General features: G+C 37.9%; 1 protein-coding gene across 1 annotated transcript in view; it reads left to right on the top strand.

Moving 5' to 3' along the window:
• Nucleotides 1–244: 244 nt before the first annotated feature.
• The window catches only part of LOC138155437 (sodium channel protein type 1 subunit alpha-like), a 225,373-nt gene continuing 202,395 nt past the window's right edge, over nucleotides 245–23,222 (top strand). Inside the window, exons 1-2 of the mRNA XM_069080688.1 lie at nucleotides 245–485; nucleotides 1,241–1,308. The gene's annotated coding sequence lies outside the window, so the exon portion shown is untranslated. The remainder of the gene's footprint in view (nucleotides 486–1,240; nucleotides 1,309–23,222) is intronic.

The raw sequence follows: 23,222 nt of genomic DNA, 5'->3' as shown, positions 1-23,222 counted from the left end.
GAGGGGAGGAGAAGGAGGAACCAGGGAAATTAGTACCATACAGAGAAGGGAGGAGGAAGAGAAAGGAGAAGGAGGTTAAGGGGAAGAGCCAAGAGGGAAGCTGAGAAAGATCACACAAATCTAGCTGGTGACAAGATATTTAACTTTTGTCCAGTAGATGGAGCTGTGATGTAAGGTGCTGGCTTCTGGCTTTTTTTTTTTTTTTTTTTTTAACAAGCTATTTGCTGATTTGTATTAGGTACCATAGAGTGAGCCTCAATACAGGAAGCCGAGGATGAAGCCGAGAGGATACTGCAGAGGTCTCTTTGCCATATGTGTGAGGCTTTCCTCTCAGGGAGAATGCAGCAGTTGTAAATAGTTGGTAACCCTTTGCAACATCAACAACAAAATAATCGGGCCAATTCCCACTAAGGGCACGCTATCATCTAGGCTCTAGGAGATCCTGCCATCCCTCATTGCAGATGGGTGATTTTCCTCTTTCTCAGGTAAGCCAGCTGAAGGCTTGTTTCTTTACAGTTCTTGGCCCCTATGTGCCAGCTACCCTTTTAAAAGAGCCTGTCGTTGTTGGCTGAGCAGGAAGTCTATTTTTGCATGTGAATCCCAACTAGTCTCCCCTCCCCTCCCTTCCTTCTCCTTCCTCCCCCCTCCCACCAGCACCCCCTTCAACCTTCCTCAAGCTGAAATCGGGGCTGTTTTGCAGATCAGCGTTTTGATAGGAGATGGGTTTTGTCAGCCTGATAGACCTTGGACATTTGCCATTTCTTGTATTTGTCTTCTTTTTCTATCATACCCAAGGTCCCTTTACCCCACCCCCACCTCCACCCTCACCCCTTTCTTTACTGTTGATTTAGAATTGGAATCGCTAGGCTCTAAATAGAGGTCATCTTGTTCCTAAGGATGAAGCAAAAACTGGAGCCCAGGTTTCAGCCCATAGGAGGAAGGCTATGGGATTGCTTGAGAAGCCTAGCACTGCAGGGGTGTCCAGCTTCTTGAGGCCGCTGCTGTGCTTTGGACATATGCCTCATCCCAGCTTGGCCCAGGTTGGGGGTCTTTGATATTTGGGATCCCCCTGCCCAACACAAATTGTGTGTCCGAGGAAAATAACAAAACCTAGCTGTTTGCCATGGAATACCTGATTGGAAAGCCCGACTTACTTTTAATTAGATAGAGGTCATTGCCAGCAATGATACTGCAGATGCTGCTCGGTTCATAATCTGAACCGTCTTGCTTTCCCAAACAGCACAAGTGGACATGAAGCTTTTTCAGCATCTTTTCTAATATGGATTCCTTCACTCCTACCTGTTTGAGGTATGTGTATAAAAAGACTTGCTTCCTGTTCAATGTTCTCTGATGTATTTGTATTTTTTTTCATTGAAAGGAGATTTTCATTGGTCCTTAAGAAGGAGTTTCAGATGGAGTGTTTTTTAATTAGGTTAGAGTCAATTATTTAAATTCTGTGCAGTGTGTGTGTGTGATTGTGTCTTAAAATATTTCAGAGGTACAGTAACAAACTTGTGGATTAACAAATGTTTTGAGGATCACACCCAGGAAATCTGGCTTCTTTTCTGTGCATCCCTGGGTTGGTTTGCAACTGTTCCATGAATTAATATTGTCACATACACAAAATTTCTCTGGAAAGTACTTGAAAATCACCCCAAGAGGCTGATGCCAAAAAAAAAATTAAAAGGGAAAATTCCATAAAGAGTCTTGGCCGATTCTGCTTGATTAGTTTCCACTGCCCAATTCCTGCTTCTCAGAGCAGGGACTGAGCTTACCTTTAATGTTTGCTGCAATACCTAGGCACACCAGGCTGATGCAACCCAAACTCTGAGAAGCCCCACATTTATGAGCTTTCTGACACTATATTCACATTAGTTGTACTCTAGGAGGAGAATAAAAAATGGAAAAACTATTTAAAATCTCTCCGTGGCTATTATTATATTTTGTAATTATATTTATGGTACTATATTCCTCTTATGAGAGGGATGTGACAATTCAGGCCTTCTTCCCCATAGCTCCTTGAAGATATTTGTTGGACTGTGTCTATTTTAGGAACATCTTTTATAGATAGAAATGGATGACTTTATAGAGATGTACAGGAAAAGAGTTTAGTTGTGAGGGTCAAGTGACATTATCAATGACCAGAACAAAGCCTAAGTGGATTTTTATGTCATGTGTAGGAGAGTAAGTTTTTATTAAACTCATTGAAGTTCAATCTTTTTAAAATTTTTGTTGTTGCATTGTTTAACTGTTACTCAAATGGCAATTTGTATTGGGCCTATAACCAGAACATCTGGTGTATTCAAATTAATTTGATTTATCAAATCCTAATGCCAGTAATAATAACTTGGATTTACATAGCACTTTCTTGCTAAAATAGCAAAGCATTTAAAAATCTCCTTAGTTGTTTATTTTAACAATAAGCCTTTGAGGGCTGGCCAAGAAAGAACCTTATTATAAGAAACATAGGTATAAGGAGTAAAATAATTAATTATACAGTATTGGAGAAGCAAATGGAATGCATCAAGCAGTTGATTGGTGGTAAGCAAAATGGTAGCCTAGCAGGGAGGGATAGACCAACTTGTCACCCAGGAAATCCTGCCCAGACACATAGACCAAAACGAAACACAACAACACAAACCCCACAACTGAAAATGAACAACGACAAAAACCTGACTAGAAAACCTGATATTGGTAACGTTGGCTTCATGGTAGGAATAGAACATCCAGAAAACTATAGAAGAATCTGAGAATCCCTCTGTCTCTTTATTTAGAAGTGGAACTTCGGGATACCAAGAAAAAGAGAGAGAATTGTGTTGAGTTATCTCTAGTTATTGTCAGTAAGGTAGTTGGACAACTGAGCAGCTGTACCTGAGGCAGTCTCCTATGTGTAATTACTTCTTAGACTTTATAGACTAGGCCATCTTGACATGGTTGTGTTAAAATGGGGCTCTAGAATGTAAATAACTTATTTTAAGGACCGAAATGCCCATTCTGTTTGTTCACAGTGTGACTTTTAAAACCGTTATTCAACGTTATTTCCCCCACTTTGCAGCTGGAAAAGTGAGCCCCAGAGAGTGATACTTTCATGAAGATCACATAGCTAATCAATGAGGGAAGCCTTTTGCTGCCCATTCCATTGCTGGGGAAATAGGGGGAAGCAGGACAAGACAGACAGACAGACAGACACACACACACACACACACACACAAAGTGAGATAGAGAGACCAAGAAAGAGACCAAAAATGATAGAGAAACTTCAGTAGGTTCTTAAGTTAATTCATGCTTGCCACACCTTAAGTTCACTGAAATTTGGGTTTCAGACTATCAAATTTGAATTTATAATTAGTTGGGCTAAATGTTGTTCAAAACTTTTCTCTGATCAGGACATCCTGTAGGAAGATTATTCTCAAGCACTCAGTGGCCAAGACAAATATAGCCTAACATTACTTGAAATCTCACTAAGGACCAAGCTTCTCCATACTTGCTCAAAATTCTTACAAATTCAGTTCAGCACACATAAGACATACAGCCAACCCCTCTGTTATATCTCCTTGCATGTCAACTACATGTCCATTTAAAAAAATTATATCAAGAAATAACTTGCATAAAAATCTTCCTCTTCCTTTAAAAACAAAGCAAAACAAAAATGTTCAGAAATAAAGAAAATATCTTTATAAAAAGAAGAGTGAAATATCAGATTGAGCAAATTTTAGAATGTCAGTTACATTACAGTTCCTTGAATACCATAGAGTTGGCTCCCATTTAAAAATAAAAGTCACCAGTTATTTTGATAGAAAAACAAAATACCGTTCAAAGCAGTGGACTCTACTAAAATCCGTAGAAACATACCTAATAGTTGAAAGGTGAAATGTTGAGTCAATCTATTACTTGTTGGAGTGATAAACTGCTGAGAACAAGTAATTGCTTCCCCCCACCCCACCCCCACCCTCTTCTGCCTCTATTCACTGAACTGATTGAATTGTTGGGACATTTTGAGGTAAAAAAAGATGTAGATATTTATTTTTTTATTAATAGTTTGTAACCCTCGGCTCAAAGATCCATTTGCATGGGATTATCCTCATTGGTGGAGATTTATTATTCAATGCTCTGCCCCTGAGTGAGGGGCAGATTTGGTGAGACCTTGGGAGAAGTGAGATCCTACTTCTCTGGTTTCCAGCTCTGAGAGAGAAGATGTGAGGCTCTAAGAGTCTTTCTTGAAGGGAGAGAGACTCTTTGAAGAGATCGACATGTAGAGGAACACACCTCAATCTTGTCACCTTCTTCCCAGAGAAAGCCTCTTCAGTGACCCAAAGAGTCAAGTTAGAAGTCAGAAGCAAAAAGATCTCTCTTTTCCCTTCAGCTTTGCCCCTCACTCAGTGGAATTGAGTAATCAATTGATTATTGATTGAATAATTAACAATTGAGTGATCTCTCCCAATAGAGTTCAATACAAATCAGATTTGATGCCCAAGATATAAGCTTAATATGTGATTATTCTTACAGGCTAGGTTAGTATGATATCTCTAACAAGAGCTACTTTAATACTTCAATGCTTCAATGGAGTTATGATGTCATTGATGTGGACATGCCCTCCAATGTTACATATTGCATCCCATCCTTCCCTACTCTACCTTGTGCTACTCTTTCCCACATAATCCTGTAAAGCGCCAAAGGAAGTCCTGACATCACGCTAGTTGCCTTTCTAACATTCTCTTGACATTACTTTTTCAGTCATATATTCTTTATGTAAATACCACTGGAGCCTAAGGTCTGTCCATCAGTTATCTCTCAATCTTACTTCATTACTGACCCTCACTAGTTACAAATTATTAAAGCCACACTGGCCCATAACAGCAGAAGGAAATTGTCATGGTGCCCAAGTTTATGCAATCATTAACATTGTGGAAAATAATGTCAGTTTTGTGGATAATTTGAACCTAGATCTTCTCTATGAAATATTTTCAACAAAGACTTTTTCAAGTCATTGCATGTAGCTATTTTGAGAGGATGTACCCAGCTCTATATCAGGATGGATATAGTGGTCAGCAGACATAAAGGCCTGGACGAAATCTTATCCTTTCCAAAATGTTTGAAATAAGAATTTTAAGAATGAGTATGACTCTCACACATTCCCATTCCTCTCTTTCCTGGAATCAGAAAGTTTATGTAACATGCTCAGATGTTATTCAGTTATGTTATTTGTCATGTTATTCAGTTAAAAACCAATCTGTTTATTTGGTGCTAGATATACAGAATTATAGAATCTCAGTGTTGGAAGGGAGCTCAATGGCTATCTAGGCCAATTCATGACTGAACCAGAATTCTTATTGTAACATATCAGACAAATGACTATCCAAGTTTTTCTTAAAGACCTTTGTTTAAGGAGATAGTTCTCCTTAGGCATCCCATTTCACTTTTGAATAGCTCTAATCTTTAGGATTTTTTTTCTTATATTGAGGCAAAATTGATCTCTTTGCAACTTCTAGGAAATTTCATTCTTTAAATATTTAACTTATTAATTGGGAGGTGAGAGGATAAAAGGCATGTAGATGTAGTATCCTTGTAAATTTTAAATTGAAACTATATGTCCTTTATCAATCTGTTATGTTGTTCTTTTGCTGGGATGCAGCATGGCCAAATCGAAGGAATGATTGAATATTTTTGTTTTAAAAATTTGTTGTAAAAGGCCTGTGAATTCTGTTTTCCTCAGCTATGTGGGCATGGACAATTTGCTTAAACTCATTTTCCTAGGTAAGGATAATATTTGCACTACATACCTAGCAGGACAGTTGTAAGAAAAGCATCATACAGTGTCCCAAAAGTCTTAGTGCAGTTTTAAGCTTTAGTAGCATAAATTTTCTATAAAAATATTATTCTGAAATATTCTTCAGATATAGAAAGTCCTTACCTTTTTCCATATCAAGTTTTTATTGATTGTATATCTTTTACTTCAGAATCATTTAAGGAAGGGAAGAGGGAAGATTGAGAACTGCCAAAACTGGCTTATTTTTTTTAGACAATCTTGTTTTAGGACCGTATGGTATAAGAAAAAGGGCCTTAAACTTAAATCTCCTTATTTGTGGAGATAAAGGCCCTGCCCTATATGAGAAGTGGGGTAGAGTAGGTTAGAGGCAAGATCTTCAGTTCTCAGCAGTATTCCTTTGGACACTCATTATTTGGTATTCCTAGTTTCCACCTTCAAGAGAGAAGACAGAAGAGGCCAACCCCCCTTCAGGTTGCTGAAGGAAAAGACTGGATAGACATTAGAGCATGAAGTCTCCATCATGTCCCTTGTTCCCAGCTTGTCACTTTAGAGACTTCAGGGAGTTTCCCCTTCAATGAAATCACGGTCACTCTCTCAGTTGAGCCAAAGTAATCTTGCTCCCAAAAGGAGATTTCCTTCATTCTGTGTTGTCTGATATATATTGTTCTTGGTATATCTCTCCTGATTTCTTGTTATGATTTAGCTAATGTGTGTTCAATTATGGAATTGGTATTAGGTGGGAAAAGAGTCAAGCCTTGGGGGTGCCTAGGTGGTGCAGTGAATAGAGCACCGGCCCTGGAGTCAGGAGGACCTGACTTCAAATCCGGCCTCAGACACTTGACACAGTTACTAGCCATGTGACTTTGGGCAAGTCACTTAACCCCAATTGCCTTCCAAAAAGCAAAAAAAAAAAAGAAAAGTCAAGCCTTGAATATAGAGCGTGGGGTCCTCATTCCCCCTAAAATGACAAAGTGATAACAAAAAATTATGTGGAACCAGATTATATCCTCTAAAATAAGCAATATTTAAAGTAGATAGATATACTTTTAGCCCAGTAACCCCTCTCTCTGAAGCCTTCAAGCTCCTGCTTCCCCTCCTGGCAGGTATGAAAGAGAAGGGTGGAGGAGAGAAGAGGCTAGAGATTCTGCCTCTTTTCTTTGAACCACACAACAGGCCCCTTGCCACACCTGGACTTTTCTCTATTTGTGGGTCTCACCACTCATATTGTTACTCTTGTAAAAAAGGAACAATAAAATTTGGATAATCTACCTCCACCTCCCATCCCACTCCCAGTTTTGTCAAGAGGAAAGACACAGAAATGCAGATTACTCTAAGCCATTGTTTGTTTTCAAGCTCTAGTTCTTCTTCCTTCCTTCCTTCCTTCCTTCCTTCCTTCCTTCCTTCCTTCCTTCCATCTCTCTCCCTTTCTTTTTCTTTCTTCCTTCTCTCTCTGTCTCTGTCTCTGTCTCTGTCTCTCTCTCTCTCTCTCTCTCTGTCTCTGTCTCTGTCTCTCTCTCTCTCTCTCTCAACTTTTCTTTTATTGAAGATTCGTCCTAAGTTAATCATCTATCCTACAGACCCCATTTCTTAGCACATCAGGCCTTCTCTGTCTTAGTTCGCAAATACCTACTATGTACATGCTCAGTGTTGCTGTGCTTTTGCAAATACCTTAAGAACACAAAGTATAAGAAATCTATTCTTGCCATTGTTTTCACCTAGACATGGTCTTAGAGTTTCATGCTCGATCCGCTATTTTTCTGCATTTCATTTTTACCATTAAAAAAATATTGGGCATTTAAATGGTTAAATTAACATTTAAATCTAATTAATTAGACTAATTAAGGCAAGTAAGAATCATCCATTTTTATACATTTTTATCAGACAAAATCTTGAAATGGTATTCTCACAGTCTGTTTTATTTATTAATGCAGTTTTTAAAAATATTTATCGAAATGTTTGATTTTTATATTTCTTACTATTACAGATTACTCCCATTTCACATCTATGGCACTTCCCCACCCCCCACTGCTCCCTTTAGAAAAAAATCTATTTTCTCTTCCTCCTACCCTACCCCAAAGAACTGGGAAAGAAAAAAAAAACTTTTTTTAATAAATAAGTATAGTCAAGGTTACCTTGACGGCTTAGTTCTTTGTTTACCATGTTATCTCCCCTATCAGGACCTCTTTAAAGTCAGTGACAGTGACAGTGACTCTACCTATAGAGCCATTTGATGTAAGGTATTAAGGTTTGTATTTGATGCCAAAGGACCTAAGTTTTTTTCTTTTTTTTTTTCTTTTTGGAGGGCAATTGGAGTTAAATGACTTGCCCAAAGTCACACGGCTAGTAATTGTGTCAAGTGTCTGAGGCGAGATCCGAACTCAGGTCCTCCTGACTCCAGGGCTGGTACACCTACTCTCCCTTGGACCTAAGTTTTAATTCTTATTTTTATATGTATATATTTATTATATATAGTAAATATATATTTTTATATATACATATATTATCTTATATATACCTAAATATTTAATTCTAATAATAAAAATATTTAAAAAAATTTTTATCTGTGTGATCATGAAAAAAGCCACAACTTTTCTGAACTTCCATTTACTCATCCATAAAATGAGAGGGCTGAACTAGACTTAAGTCACTCCTGGCTCTAAAGTCTGTTATCTTTGCATTTCCCACAGAACCTCAAAAAAGGGCTCAATAAATGTGTGTAAAATGAATGCATCTCTATATTAAATTTCATGTTACTTTCCAGTTTCCTTTCTTCTAAGAACCCAATTTCAATAAATGTTTTGTGGTATTCCTTTACCTATAGCTTGTTCCCTATTGAAGTGGGTAGAGCACAGGCCTGAAGACCTGAGTTCAAGTGTAGCCTCAGACACTTGCTAGCTGTGTGACCCTGGATAAATCACTTAACCCTGTTTGCCTCAGTTTCCTCATCTGTAAAATGAGCTGGAGAAGGAAATAGCAAACCACTTTGGTATCTTTGCCAAAATAACCCCAAATAGGGTCACAAAGCGTTCAACATGACTGTAATGACTGAACCACCAACCATCCACTATTCTTCCAACTTTAACCAGGTTTCAACTTTTAGGATTTACCTTTAAATGGAAGTACTTTTCTCTTGGCTTTGTCTCATTCTCCCTTTTACTTATCTTTTCTAACTTTGGTTATCTCTGTCCTTCAGTGACTATTGGCTATGTACAATTTAAAGCAGCTGAGTACAATTGATTGGAGTACTGATTAGACACAAGAAGAGAGGAAAACCTATTTGATTGTGTCCAGGTCTCTATCAGGGAAGTGTTCAGCAATGTTACTGTTCAGCAATGCTCTGGCTAAGCCACAACAGGACTTCTCTTCAGTTCAAAAGAGCTGCTATGTCATGGAACTTTTCAGACTTTGGAAATCTGAGTGCGTCTTAAATCTTTGAAATTTGAGAACATTCCAGATGTACTGGAAGGCTTCTTCCATCCCTGGACATCATTTTCTCTTTACTCACTTTTAATGGTGTTTGCTTTATGACCAGCTTTTTCAGTTGCTAAATGTTCTTCTGCAGCCCAACCATGACATCTTTAATAATTATGTATATTTTTAGCATAAACTTATTTGCTTCGCTGGAAAAGGGAAAGAAAATAAAGACCTTTATAAGAAATGGAAGTAGAGTTATCCCTTCTTGGAAACAAAAAAAAGAAGGGAAGAGGAGGATAAAGTAATCATTTCTATTAGATGATTGAAATTACTTCTTAAACTTCCCATAGATTATACCAGAGTCTACTAATTACCCAAACTCTACATTTTCATTGTCAAAAATGACTGTCGTTTTTAGGCTCATTACCAAATGTTCCCAATTATTTTAGGACAGGAATATGGTACACTAGTCATATGGCTAGTATACATTAGCAAAGGAGATAGCAAGCAAATGTCCTGCCCACAACACTACATGGCTGTTGTATACCATTTGGTTTAAATCAGTAGGGACAAAAGCCAAAAGTAAACCCATAAACTCTCCTGAAAATATCTCAATGGATTGTCTTTATTGTTAATATTTTATTTTGCTGAGCAGAACCTTTATAGATGAACAATTATCACATTAAGGACCTAAGTATGAAGGATAAAAAGGGATATATATTATATCAAATCAGTATCTTGAAAGTCATTATGTTTTTAAAAGACTCAAGCACCTCACTCAGTGAAATCTGTACCAATAGATTTAATGGGACCTTTAAATCAAATAGTAAAATTAGGATTAATTAGGATTGAAATAAAACCAAATAACCAAGGAAGATTAGAGTAGAATCACTGTCTACTGCCATCCATGATGAAAATTAGCCTAGATGATAGATGTTAATTTGACTCAGAAGTAGCTGAATGGCTGGATGGATTCAAAGAGTATGCATTAATGGTTCAGTGATAACTTGGGAGGTCTCTAGTGAACTGAGCTAGTGATTTCTATTCAGTCTAATGCTGTTATCAGTAACCTGGATAAAGGTAGTATACTTACTAAACTTGCTAATGGCACAGCATTGGGAAGGTTGGCTAAAATATCAGATGACAAAATCAGCATTCAAGCAAAAATCTTGACCAGCCATTGGACTGCTGGGCCAAATCTAATGCGATGCAATTTATAGGGATAAATGCAAATTCTTATACTTGGGTTTAAAAAAAACTGACTTCATAAGCACAGAGTGGTGGCAACTTAATTAGTCAACAGGTTGCCCGAAAAAGATCTAGGTATTTTAGTAGACTTTCGGCTCAAAGTGAGTAAACAGTGTGAAAATGTCATCATAAATGCAATTTAGGCTTTTTACTACAGTAAAAAAAAGGGGGGGGGGTGTAATGTCCAAGAATAAAAAGCCAAAAGGCCTATTTTATTCCCTGTCTTAGGCAGACAGTATTTGGAATATTGTGCTCAGCTTTTGATATCTTCTTTTATGAAGAACATTAATAAAATGAAGAGAATCAAGATGTGGGGGAATAGAATGGTAATAGTAATTTAGGTCCTTGAATTCATGCTATCAGTTAAAAGATTTGATAAGTTAAAAGTCAGGGTGGCCAGGTGGCTCAGCGAGTAAGAGCACGGGCTCCAGAGGAGTCAGGATGACCTGGGGATCAAATCTGGGCTCAGATACCTAGCACCACACCCAGAAATAACTGGCTGTGTAACCTTGAGCAAGTTACTTAACCCCGATTGCTCATAAAAAAAAAAATATAAGTTAAAAGAACTGAGTGTGTTTTTATGGTAGAATAGAAGATTTGGAGGATGGGTGGTAGTCATTATCAAGTTTTTTAAAGACTATCATATAGAAAAGGGATGAAATTTGTTGTTTGACCTCACAGGGAAAACCTAAAAGCAAAGTAGACAAGATGAAAATGGACAAGTTAGGCTTAATGTAATACAAAACTTCCTAACAATTAAAGCTTTACAAATATGCAATGGGCAGTCACAAGGGGCAAGGGATTCCCACCTACCCCCTACCCCATGGTTATCTCAGAAGACTTGAAGATAACTTGTTGAGCGTGTTGATTTGGGGGTTCTTTATGGGTATTGGTTATACTTCATGTCCTGTAAGTTCCCTTAAAAATTCTGTGATTCTAGAGATATGGTCTACTACAAATACCCATGCCAGTGGGAGAAATAGTACTTGGTAACTCATAGTCTTAGGTTGATGTTGTGATTGGAAGACTTCCCACAGATCTAACTCTTGGCCATGTCTTGTTGCTATTTAACTGTACCATTGTGGTTATAAGTTTCTGCTTCTCTTCCTTGTTTTGCTGAAGACCTGCTACTACTTTGTTCTAGGACTTTTATCTGCTACTTAGTCTTCTGAAAAGAAAGTTTTATTCCCTTTTTGTGGGACTGCCTTGTCCTATATTGCTAGAAGCCAATCAACACATTTTCTACTCTTTTGTAGATCAGTTCCATACCTATACCCTGTTGGTGCATAAAGTGCCTCCTTAGGTGGTCATAAGTACTTTTTTTTTCAATTTTATTCCCCCCAAGCTCCTTTCAATAAGAAGTCTCCCAGGTCCCAAGATAGTTATTTAGTGAGTGAATGGCTTTAAACTTGAATTATCTCAGGTGCAGCCAGGACTGGAGCCATGTACTTTAGTTTGAAGTTTTGATAGGCAACATTTGAATAAGGGCAATAGATTTGGTAATCTTTCATTGCAAACTTGACACTAGGACAGAGTTTCTCATCCTTCTTAAAATGGACCAAAACTTAGAGATCATCAACTCTAGCTATCTCATTTTAGACATGAAGAAATTGAGACTTAGAGAACTTAAGTGACTTCCCCAGCATCAATAATAAATAGCAGACCCAGGATTACTTGATTCCTGATCCGACTGTTTTTTTGCTATTTGTCCACATCAGCCCTTTGAGGTCAGCAGTTCAAGTTAGTACCATTATCCCAGTTTTGCCAATGATGAAACTAAGACTCAGAGGTAAGGCAAAGTAAATGAATTTGCCTGACACGACATAGTAGTGCCAAGGCCAAGACTCAAACCTAGAGCATATGACTCCAAGTCTAATTCTTTTTCCACTTCATCAAGTGGATTCTAAGCATCTTGCAATCAAATTGTTCTATGTAACTCATGTTTAACCTATCATTTAATGCAATTTTTGTAATTTATTTATGCAATTTAATAAAGTATATTATATCTAATTCAGAAAATATCTACTTTTTATTTAGTAAAATTTTTCCAATAAGTCAATTTTGAGAAGTTTCTTGATTGTATTTTTCATGCTTTTTGGTAAACACACCAAAATTTACTGCTTTTGACCTTGAAATTAGAGATTAAAAAAATAGTAAAGTTGAGGCATATCAATGCCTGGAGTCATCTTTGGCTAAGTTCATCAATTCCAGGACCAAATCATTAATTGTCTCCTGTGTTTTAATGTGGTTATCTAATTAGCATGAATGATAGGGAACAATAGTAAATCCTTTGTAAAAAGTTTTAAACTAGTATACTTCCACCAAAAAGTTGAGGACAAAAAGAAGGGAATTTGGCATATCTCGAATTTCTTGTTTTTGTTAATGCTAGCAATTATAATAAGAGAAGAATTAGGGGAGAAGGTTGAAAATGCCAGCTAATATTCAAATTGGTTTTTATTAGCTGTAGGTTGAAATTAGTCGCTAAATAACTTTGTTGATCATCTTCTCCTGGATACTCTCCCCTCTCTGGTTTTTTATGCCACTTCTCTCCTGGTTTGCTTTTTACTTGTCTGGCCACTCCCTCTCAATGTCTTTTGTTGACTCATCATCCACATCATAAACGCTAACTGTGGATGTTACCCACATTTCTTCCCTGAGTTCTCCTCTCCTCCCTCTGTACTCTCTTTATCATCTCAACCTCCCCCATGACCTCTATGCATATGCCCCATGACCTCTATGCATATGTGGCACAGTGGATAGAGTACAGACTCTGGAGTGAAAACTCATCTCCCTGAGTTCACATATGGCCTCAGACACTTATTAGCTGTGTGACCCTGAGCAAATCATTTAACTCTCAGTTTCTTCATCTGTAAAATGAGCAGGAGAAGGAAATAGCAAAACACTCCAGTAAATTGCCAAGAAAACTCCAGATAGGGATGAAACTTCTATGCATATAACTCCCAGATTTATATACTCAGCCCAGTTTTCTTCCTTGAGCCCTGGATTAGTTTTTTTTGTTCTTTGTTTTTTTAAGAGGACCGAAGACATCACAAGGTGATGTCTTGGCTTGTGCATGAATTGGTTTTAAATGAGGCAGAGTTGTACAGAGTCTTCAGCCTCACTCTCTCTTCCACAGTCATCAAAGTCCAGGGACAAGACAAAAGTCAGGATGATTGGAAATGACCTGGGATATAGTGGATAACCTTAACATCTTCTATTTCTGACCAAGCATTAAGCGCTCTACAGAACTTGCTTCAGCTGCCTTCATGGCCTTTGGAATAAATTGTTCTCATCTGCCCATTCAACCAAGGGAAGTCTTCACATGCTTTGGGTAGATATCCCCCTAACTCACGGGTTTGATTGAAGCCTGTCAGTTACCCTGGATCTGATTTAGCCCATGTGCTGAGAGAGTTTTACTGGGGCCACTGTGCATACTTCCTGGAGCCACAGGTGAGAGTAGGATAGGTAGAATGGAGGCTACATTATGGAGGCCTTTAAAAATCAGGAAGAGGAATTTAACTTTTAGATATAAGAAGAATAAAACCACTAGTGTATTGGACATTTAAAGCTGAGTCCTGGAGACATCTTAAACTCAACATGTCTAAAACTGAATGTGTTATCTTCCCCCCTAAACCTTGCCCCTCCAAAATCCCTTGTTTATATCAAAATATCACCATGTTTCCAGTGTGTCAAGTTTGTAATCTCAATATTATCCTGGGCTACTGATTCTACAACACTCCACATATTTGTTGTTGCCAACAGTTGTTGTTGCCGATTTGTAAGTGCCAAATCTTGTCTTTTCTACCTTCATATCTCTCACTTCCAACCTCTTAGTTTATGTCTTCATCTCCTCTCATCTAGATTATTTCAAAGCTTCCTACTTGTTCTCCTTGCATTGGCTTTCAGTCCAGTCTACTCAATACTCAGCTGCCAAAGTCGTTTTCCTTAAGTGCAGATCTGACCATGTGACTCTTCTATTCAACCAACTCTAGTGATTTCCTCTTGGGTCTAAGATAAATAGCAACTCCTTGAATTAGTTTTTAAAGCCCTTCACAAATTGTCTTCAATCTGTAATTCTAATGTCATTGGACATTGCTCTGCCTTTTGCATTCAGCATCTATTCAAATTGGACTTCCTTTCATTCATCACTCACTAAATCACTTATTTTCTTGCTTTTGTACTATATGCCCCACCATGCCTAGACATCATAGGGTCCCTTTCTTCCTTCAAGAAACAGATCAACTGCCATCTTCTTTATGAAGATCTTTCTTATCCCCCACATACTAGTATACTGCTTTCCAAAGTATCTTCTATTTAATTATTTTGTGTGTGTGTGTTTGTGTGTATAAATGTATACATATGAGCTTTATGTTTATGCTGTATATATTTTTATATGTACTTATTATCTACCCCATTAAAAAGTGAGCTCCTTATGACAAGAAATCACTTATTTATTTTTTTGTACTTGTATTCCTAACATCAAGTATAGTACCTGGCATATACTAGATCCTTATAAAACCTTGTTGATGGATTAATAATCAGAGTTGACTATGCCTCTGTCCAATTAAGAAGATGTTAAACTTGAGTTCAAAAACAATAAAATAAAATAAAATCTTCCTTAAAGATTGAGAAGAGAAAAGGATATCTTATAAATACCTTTCCCCTACTCCCCACTGCCCACCTCTACCCATTGAAATTGTGTTCATCCTCCAAAGTCTAGGCCACCTGACTTTTTCTCCATGGAGTCTTCTCTGATCCTCAAACCAGAAACCATTTTTATATCTTGTGAATTATAATAGCCTGTTCTGCATTCATCTGATGCATTTTTCACAGTCTAATTTATGTCTGTACATGTCACATCACTCCTGAAATGCAAATGGGGTGATAGGATGCTGGTTTGGGTTTCAAGTTCCCACCTCACACACATACTGGCTGTGTGACCACTGATAAGTCATTTAAACTCTCAGTGCTCCATGCTTGGATTGGATTCTGGCTAATGTCTCTCTTCCTAACTTCTGACCCTCAACAGAAATGCAGAAAAATTAACAAATGACCATAAGCTAGTCCCCTTCATGCTCTCTAGCATCCATTAATACCACAGCAGAAGTGAGGGGTGAACAGCTATTTGCTGCTTCAGCAACAAGTCATAGGATCATAGATCTAGTATTGGAAGGGACCTAAAAGGCCATGTAATCAGGGGTGGGAAACCTGTGGCCTCAGGGCCACATGTGGCCCTCAAGGTCCTCAGGTGTGACCTTTTGACTGAATCCAAACTTCAAAGGACAAATCCCTTAATAAAAGGGGAATAAAATAAATATGTGGCCTCGAGGCTGCAAGTTTCCCACCCTGGATAGTTCAATCTTCTCATTTTACAAATGAGAAAATTGAAGTCCAGAGAGATTAAATGAATTACCTAAGTGGTAAAGCAGAGATTTGAACACAGGTCTTCATTCCAAGTTTTATCTTCTCTCCATTCATCCTTCTTTATGCCATACACAGTACCACATACGCTTCCATCTGCCTTCATTGCAATATTCTGAGCTCACTACATTATTAACACAAGGCACAGTGTTCCAATCAGAATAACCTTGCCTACTTGGTACAGTAGAATGTCAATTATATGGTCTTATTAGAACAAATGTGCAGGGGATTATGGGTCTTGGGTCAGGAATTGCCATATTGCTTTGTATATTAGATTTATCTATATGATTTTAGTAAAATGGAAGCAGGTAGGTATGTATTCAACTTTATTTTTTGCCTTCAATTCACAATTCTGTGTAAACATAGAAAGAGCTGCTTTCAAAAAGATTTCAGTATCTTGCTTTTTATTTTTATTTTTGCCTTTTGTAGGGCAATTAGGGTTAAGTGACTTGCCCAAGGTCACACGGCTAGTTTGTGTGTGTGTGTGTGTGTGTGTGTGTGTGTGTGTGTGTGTGTGTTAAGTGTCTGAGCCTGGATCCGAACCCAGGTCCTCCTGACTGCATGGCTGGTGCTCTATTCACTGCTACACCTAGCCACCCTAGTATCTTGCTTTTTGAAAGAATTTAGTTGAACATATAAGATCTGGAAATACAAAGACACAATAAGCATTTAAGTACCTACTATGTGCCAGACAATATGTTAGGTGCTAGGAGACAAAGACAAAAGCAAAAAAGCATCTGCACTTAAGGAGTTTTCAGGCTACCATTGAAAGGACAAATAGATACAAGATAACTTGGGAAGGAAGGCCCTAGCTAGCATCTAGGAGGAATAGGAAAAACTCCTTGGAAATGATGGCACTTGAAGTAAGCTAACCATTCTTCCTAGAAGGTGGCACTTCAATTGAACCCTGAGGGAAAGCAGGGATTCTAAGTCACTGGATAAGGAAGGGTATTCTCTATTTATGGGAGATAACTGGAAAGGCATGGGCACAGGAAATAAAAGTGTCATCTATTAAAACAGTTGGAGGACATTAATGTTCTGGCTTTGGAGGAATTTTTCATGAGGTTCAGCACCCTATTCTCACATGTTCTAGAAGGGGAAAAAGTCAGTGAACAAGGGCATAAGGTTAGAAAGGAGAGGTAATTCTATATAGAGTGGGCAGAGTGCTAGAATTGAAGTCACTAGGATTCGGGTTAAAACATACAACCCTGGGTAAATCACTTAACCTCAATTAACCTCAATCAAATCTCTCGTCTATAAATAGAAAAGGATGAACCTTGATCATGACCTCTAAGCTCCCTTCTAACTTTAAATCTGTGATTCTAGGAATTAAAGTGAAGGAATTAATAAAGCACTGTATGGATTGTGTGTTTCAGTTATTCAGGAATGTCTGATTCTTTGTGACCCTATGGCATTTATGGGGTTTTCTTGGCAAAGATACTAGAGTATTTTGTCATTTCCTTCTTTAGCGTGTCCCCATTTTACAGATGAGGAACTGAGGCAAATAGGAGCTAAGTAACTTGCCCAGTGTCACACAGCCAGTAAGTATCTGAGGCTGAATTTGAACTCAGAACTTCCTGGCTACAAAACTCTATCCATGGTGCCACCAAGCTTCTCCAAACTCTGTTGATAGTAGCTTCAGTAAATGAACCAAAAGGCTCTGTTGTGTCTGCTTGAACAAGTCACTACTAAATTAAGGCTTAGAACACTTTCCTTGAGTTTTTTCTCCCTTTTACAAGAAAAAAAATTTTAAAACTTGTAATAATTACATAATTAAGGCTCACAAGCTACTTCCTATCTGAAGTAAGTAGTAAAAGTATTGTACTTCCTACCTGAAGTAAGTAGAATAAGTATTATGATTCTCATTTTACAGATGAGGAAGAGGAGGTATCAAATGACTGCTCATGGTCACTAGCTAGTAAGTGTCTGAGGGTAAAATTTTAATTCAAATCTCCTGAACCCAAGTAGTTTGACTTTTTCTTCTATGCTGGGTCGTACAGGTTGGAAGTAATGGTGAGATTATAAATAAAATTAATTATTGAAATTTCTTGAAGATGCATTTGGAGAATTTGAATGTCATCATTTCTAAAAGCCTATCATTCTATAATCAGTAAGAGTAGTTTTAATCACAATACTGATGAAATTAGCTCCTGGGTTTTCTGCAGTATAATTGTCATTTCTTAAAAAAAATCAGGAGATGGAACAAAGAATTAAAAAGTGAAACAAGCTATGAAATAGTAAAAGAGCACTGTCCTGAAAATTTTGTGTAGCAGTCCAAATTTTTCCCTAGTATAACTGACCTAGCACTAGATTATAAGAATGATAACAAAAACAATAATGAAGTCCATAAAGCGTTTTACTTGCAATATTTTGCTTAAGTCTCCCTGCAACCTGGTGAGGTAGGTACCAGAATATTATTATCCCCATGTTAACAGATGAAGAAAACAGATTTAGGAACACATGATGCCTTATCCATGATCACACAACTAATATCAGAGCAAGGATTCAAGCCCAGGAATTCTTAATCCAAGTCTAGCACTCTACTCCTACACTAGAATGCTTCCTTAGCTGGCAAAGAAAGCACCACCCCCCCAAAAAAACTGAGAATGAGTTGATAAACAACTTAGTATGATCTCAAACCAATATTATTTCTTCTGGAAATCAGATTATAAGATTTGAAAATTAATTATGCAAGATGCAATATACTTCTATCTTAGAAACTATGCAAAATGCAATATACTTTGATCTTATTTGTGAATTAAACTTTATCAAATTGACTCATACTGGTTATAAATTTATCAAACTGACTCATACTGGTTATAAATGGTGGTGCCATATGGTTTGAACACCTGCCAAAGACCCCAAATAATAGTCAGACATTTATGAACTATATTTTTGACCCAGTACAAACTGTCCAGTCAGAGACACCAGGTTAATGAAGTATGGAAAACATATTCCAAAATTTGCACACATATATTTTGGGAAAGAGTGAAATGAGAGTACTTTGCACATCATACACCATAGTGATTTTGGATGGGGGAGGTCCCCATCAGTGACATAGGGAATGACAATGACATAGGGAATTCCCAAATGATGAAACTTCCTATAATAAGACAGATTGACAAGTTCTCTGAAATGTCTTAAAGGATTATCTGTAGCATGAAAAGTGCCCAGTGATTTGCCCAGTGTTGCAGTATGGGTCAGAAGCAGGATATTAATTCAAAAAATTAATTGGAATTATCTGTGAAAATCCCACTGAAAAAAAGTTAAAGGACAAAATCAAAGTTTAGAAGTAAAGCTTGAAGCCACCAAATGTGGGTTTGGGGAGGGGGATGAAATACCTATCCATAGTCATGCTATTTATAGCTTTCAGGCCCAGACATTCAGTGAATTTGAAAATCCTGGAAAGAGTTATGCTGAGACTTACAAATGATGCTAGACAGCAAATTTGATATTGTCCTGGAATGTGATATGCCATTAAAAAAAAGGCCAATGATATTTTGGGCTCTATATGTCAGTGTGTCATTACAATACCAAAGAGGCAATAGCCTGATTTCCAATTCTGGCAAAAATCATAATGCTATCTGAGAAATGCAAAGTTTCAGGTTTTATGGGAATTTGGGGGATGAGAGCAAAAGCAGTGCAAAGGCTAAAGAATCTAGTTTTGTAAAAAGATACCTGAACATAATTAAGAAATAGCTAACAGGCAAACAGCAAGATGAGAAGCAGAAAAAAAAAAAGTAGGAGTGTGATTCTCACATAAACTTCTTCATAGAATACCCATTGTAATGGTTCCGGCTATGGTACTTCCTGTATGGGAAAACCCTTCATTAGAAACTGGTCTTTAAGAATTGCTTGTCTGCAGTTTTTATTGACTTGCCCAGAGTAAAAAAAAACTAGCATATGTCAGAGGAAGAACTTGAATTCAGGTCTTCCTAACACCAAAGATGGTCCTCTATTGCCTGTGGTACATTGAATGTAAATTACATCAATCAGTAAACATTTATTGTGTGCCTACTATGTGCCAGGCACTGTGATAAACCTCAGGGATACAAAAAGAGTCAAAAGATAGTCTCTAACCTCAAGGAGCTTACAATCAAAGGGAGGGTCAATATGCAAACCAGTCTGTACAAAGCAAACTATAGACAACATAAATAGGAAATAATTAACAGAGGAAAGGTATTAGCATTGAGGGGCTTGGACAGGCTTCCTGTAGAATTTAGCTGGAACTTAAGGGAAGCCAGGGAAGTTAGTGGATGAAGCAGAAGAGGGAGATCACTCCAGGCATGAGGGACAGCTGGAGAAAATGCCCAGAACTGAGAGATGAAGTGCCTTGCTCAAGGAGCAGCCAACAGGCCAATGTCACTGGATGGAAGGGTACCTGTTGGGTGATAAAGTATAAGAAGACAGGAAAGGTAGCTTGGGACTAAGCTGTAAAGGAATTTGAATGACAAATAGAGCATTTTATATTTGCTCCTGGAAACAACAGGAAGTCATTGGAGTTTATTGAGTTAGGGAGTGACACGATTGAACCTTTGTTTTATGAAAATTCATTTTAGTGACTGAGTGGATAGTGGCTTGGAGTAGGGAGTGAGGAGATACTTGCGGCAGGTGGACCTCCCAACAGGCTATTGCAATAATCAAGGTGTAAAGTGATGAGGGCCTGTACTAGAGGAGTGGCAGTGTCAGAGAAAAGAAGGGGGCATATTCAACAGAGGTTGCAAAGGTAAAATTGACAGATCTTGGCAACAGCTTGAGTATGAAAGATGAGAGATAGTGAGGAATGCAGGATGACTCCTAGGTTGCAAACCTGAGGGACTGGGAGGATGGTGTTACACTCTTCAATAATAGGAAAAGTAGGAGGGAAGAAGGGTTTAGGGGGAAGGATAATAAGTTCTGTTTGGGATACACTGAGTTTAAGATCAAATTTGAGATATCTGAAAGGCAGCTTGAGGTACAAGATTAGAAGTCAACAGGGGGATTGGGGCAGGAAAAATCGATTTGAGAATCATCAGCATAGAGATGGTAATTAAAACCACAGGAGCTTATGAGATTGCCAAGTGAAGTAAAGAAGAGGGCCCAGGACAAAACCCCAAGGGATACCTATGATTAGAGGGTATAATCTGGAGGAGGATCTAGTAAAGACTACAGAAAAGAATTTGGTTAACTAGGTAGGAGGAAAACCAGGAGAGAGTTGTTTCCCAAAAGCATTTTATATAGATAGATGATATAGATATATACACATATAACTGTACATAGATATATGCACACATATACACATATATAGATGTAATAATGCCAACAGTGATTTTATGACATTTTGAAATGACATATTGATTTGTGTTTGTTTTAGACTCAGATTTATAATTTTTTAAGGATGGAAAGCTTCTAGGGATAAATTTCCTTTACCAATGCATCTTCTCTGCGACTTGTAAATTTAGGGTTACCTGGGACCTTGAGAGGTTAAATGACTTGTCCAGAATCACATAGTCAGTGTGATTCAGAGTGAGAAGTCAAGGGAAGCACCAAGGTTTTGAGTCTGGGTGACTAGGAGAATGGTGGTATCCTCAGAGTATTTGGAAAGAAAGACAATGAAATCTGTTTTGGATCTGTTAAATTTGAGATGTCTAAGAGGAATTTGGTAATGGGAGACTGGAACTCAAGACAAACCCTAAGGTTATATATGTAGATAAGGGAATTATTTGAAGAGAGATGATAATTGAATTTATGGGAGCTGATGATATAACCAAGTGAGATAGTATAGGTGGAAAAGAAGGCCCATGAAAGACCTGTGGTTATGGATGTAACCTGAACAAATTCAACAAAGGACACTGAGAAAAAAAAGTCAGATAAGTAACAGGAGAACCAAGAGAGAGAGCAGTGTCATAAAAATATAGAGAGAAGGCAGTATCTAGGAGGTGACTGACATTGTCAAAGGCAGCAGACAATTCAAGAAGGCTAGGTATTGAGAAATGACCATCTGATATGACAATTAAGAGATGATCAGGATTAGTTTCTTGGATTACTTGGAGGGATTAGTTTCAATTGGATGATAAGATGAGAAGCCACATGAAAGTTTTTGAAGAGCAGAGAAAGTGAAGGCAACTAACATAGAATACTTTCTTATGAAGTTAAGTCAAGAAGGGGAGAAAAGAAATGATAATAGCTAGTGGAGATGGTCAGATCAAATGAGGATTTTGCAAAGATGGAGGAAACATGGGCATATCTATAGACCCCAGAGAAGTAGCCAGTAGATAGAGAGAGATTTAAAATTAATGAGTGGGGGTGATAGAGGGGCAGTCTACTGGAGAATGTAGGAGGCTATGAGATCAAGGAGACATCTAGAAGGGTTTGATTAGGCAAGAAGAAGACCCAACCATGTGATATAGAAGCGAAGGAGCAGTTAGTCTTCTGAGTGATGTGAGATGAGGAAGATAAAAGAGGATGCTCTCAGTGACTAACTTATTTTTAAGGAAGCATTAGCAAGGTAAGGCAGCTAGATGATGAAGTGGATAGAATGGCAGGCCTGGAGTCTGGAAGATAAATCTTCCTGAATTCAAATCTGGCTATAGACTCTTTCTAGCTGTGTAACTCTGGGCAAGTTACTCAATCCTGTTTGCCTCAGTTTCTTCATCAGTAAGATGAGCTTGAGAAGGAAATGACAAGCCATGTCAAAATGGGGTCACAAATAGTCAGACACTACTGAAACAACTGAATAACAACAAATTAAGCAAGGTGCTTACCTTAGAAGGTGAGGGAGGGGTGATGTGGGAGACTTTGAATGAAGAGAGATGAGAATGTTTGGAAAAGCCACTGTGGTAAATGGGTTAGCAAACTAATTACAGAAGTATAAAAAGATTGCCTTGATTCACTGAGGACCTAGTTGAAATCTTGCAGCATAAATGTGTAATGGACCCAGTCACCCAGTTTCATTATTTTAATCAACACATTAATAAGAGGGAAGGAGACAGATATTGGGATTAATCCAAACTAAGATTTGGGCAAGGTTGAGGAAGAGGACAAGGGGAGAGATGTCAAAACTCAAATAGAAAAGGGGGGACACCAAACTGTACACAGGAATTCCTGTCTTGAAAAGCAGCATTGAAACACTATGTTCTATTATATTTTTGTTTACTTTGTTAAATTACAATTACATTTTAATTTGATTTGGGCTGTGCTCCAAAGTATTATGGGGCAGCTGGCCATGTACTTGACACCTCTGGTGGAGAGAATAGTGGAGCTGAACTGATTCATCAAGAGGTCAAGATAGAAAAAGGAAGAGAATGTGGTTACTGTAGGGAAATGAAGTGTGGAAGGACTGGAGATCATGGCGATGATGAACACGCTTAATGATTGCAAAGCATAGGAAAGG

Source organism: Petaurus breviceps, unplaced genomic scaffold (assembly GCF_028583685.1).
Source record: "Petaurus breviceps papuanus isolate PSGF00001 unplaced genomic scaffold, PetGlider_PUasm1.0 91133, whole genome shotgun sequence".
Classification (NCBI taxonomy): Eukaryota; Metazoa; Chordata; class Mammalia; order Diprotodontia; family Petauridae; genus Petaurus; species Petaurus breviceps.
Note: the sequence above shows the minus strand (reverse complement) of the source record. Positions and strands in the feature narration are given on the sequence as shown.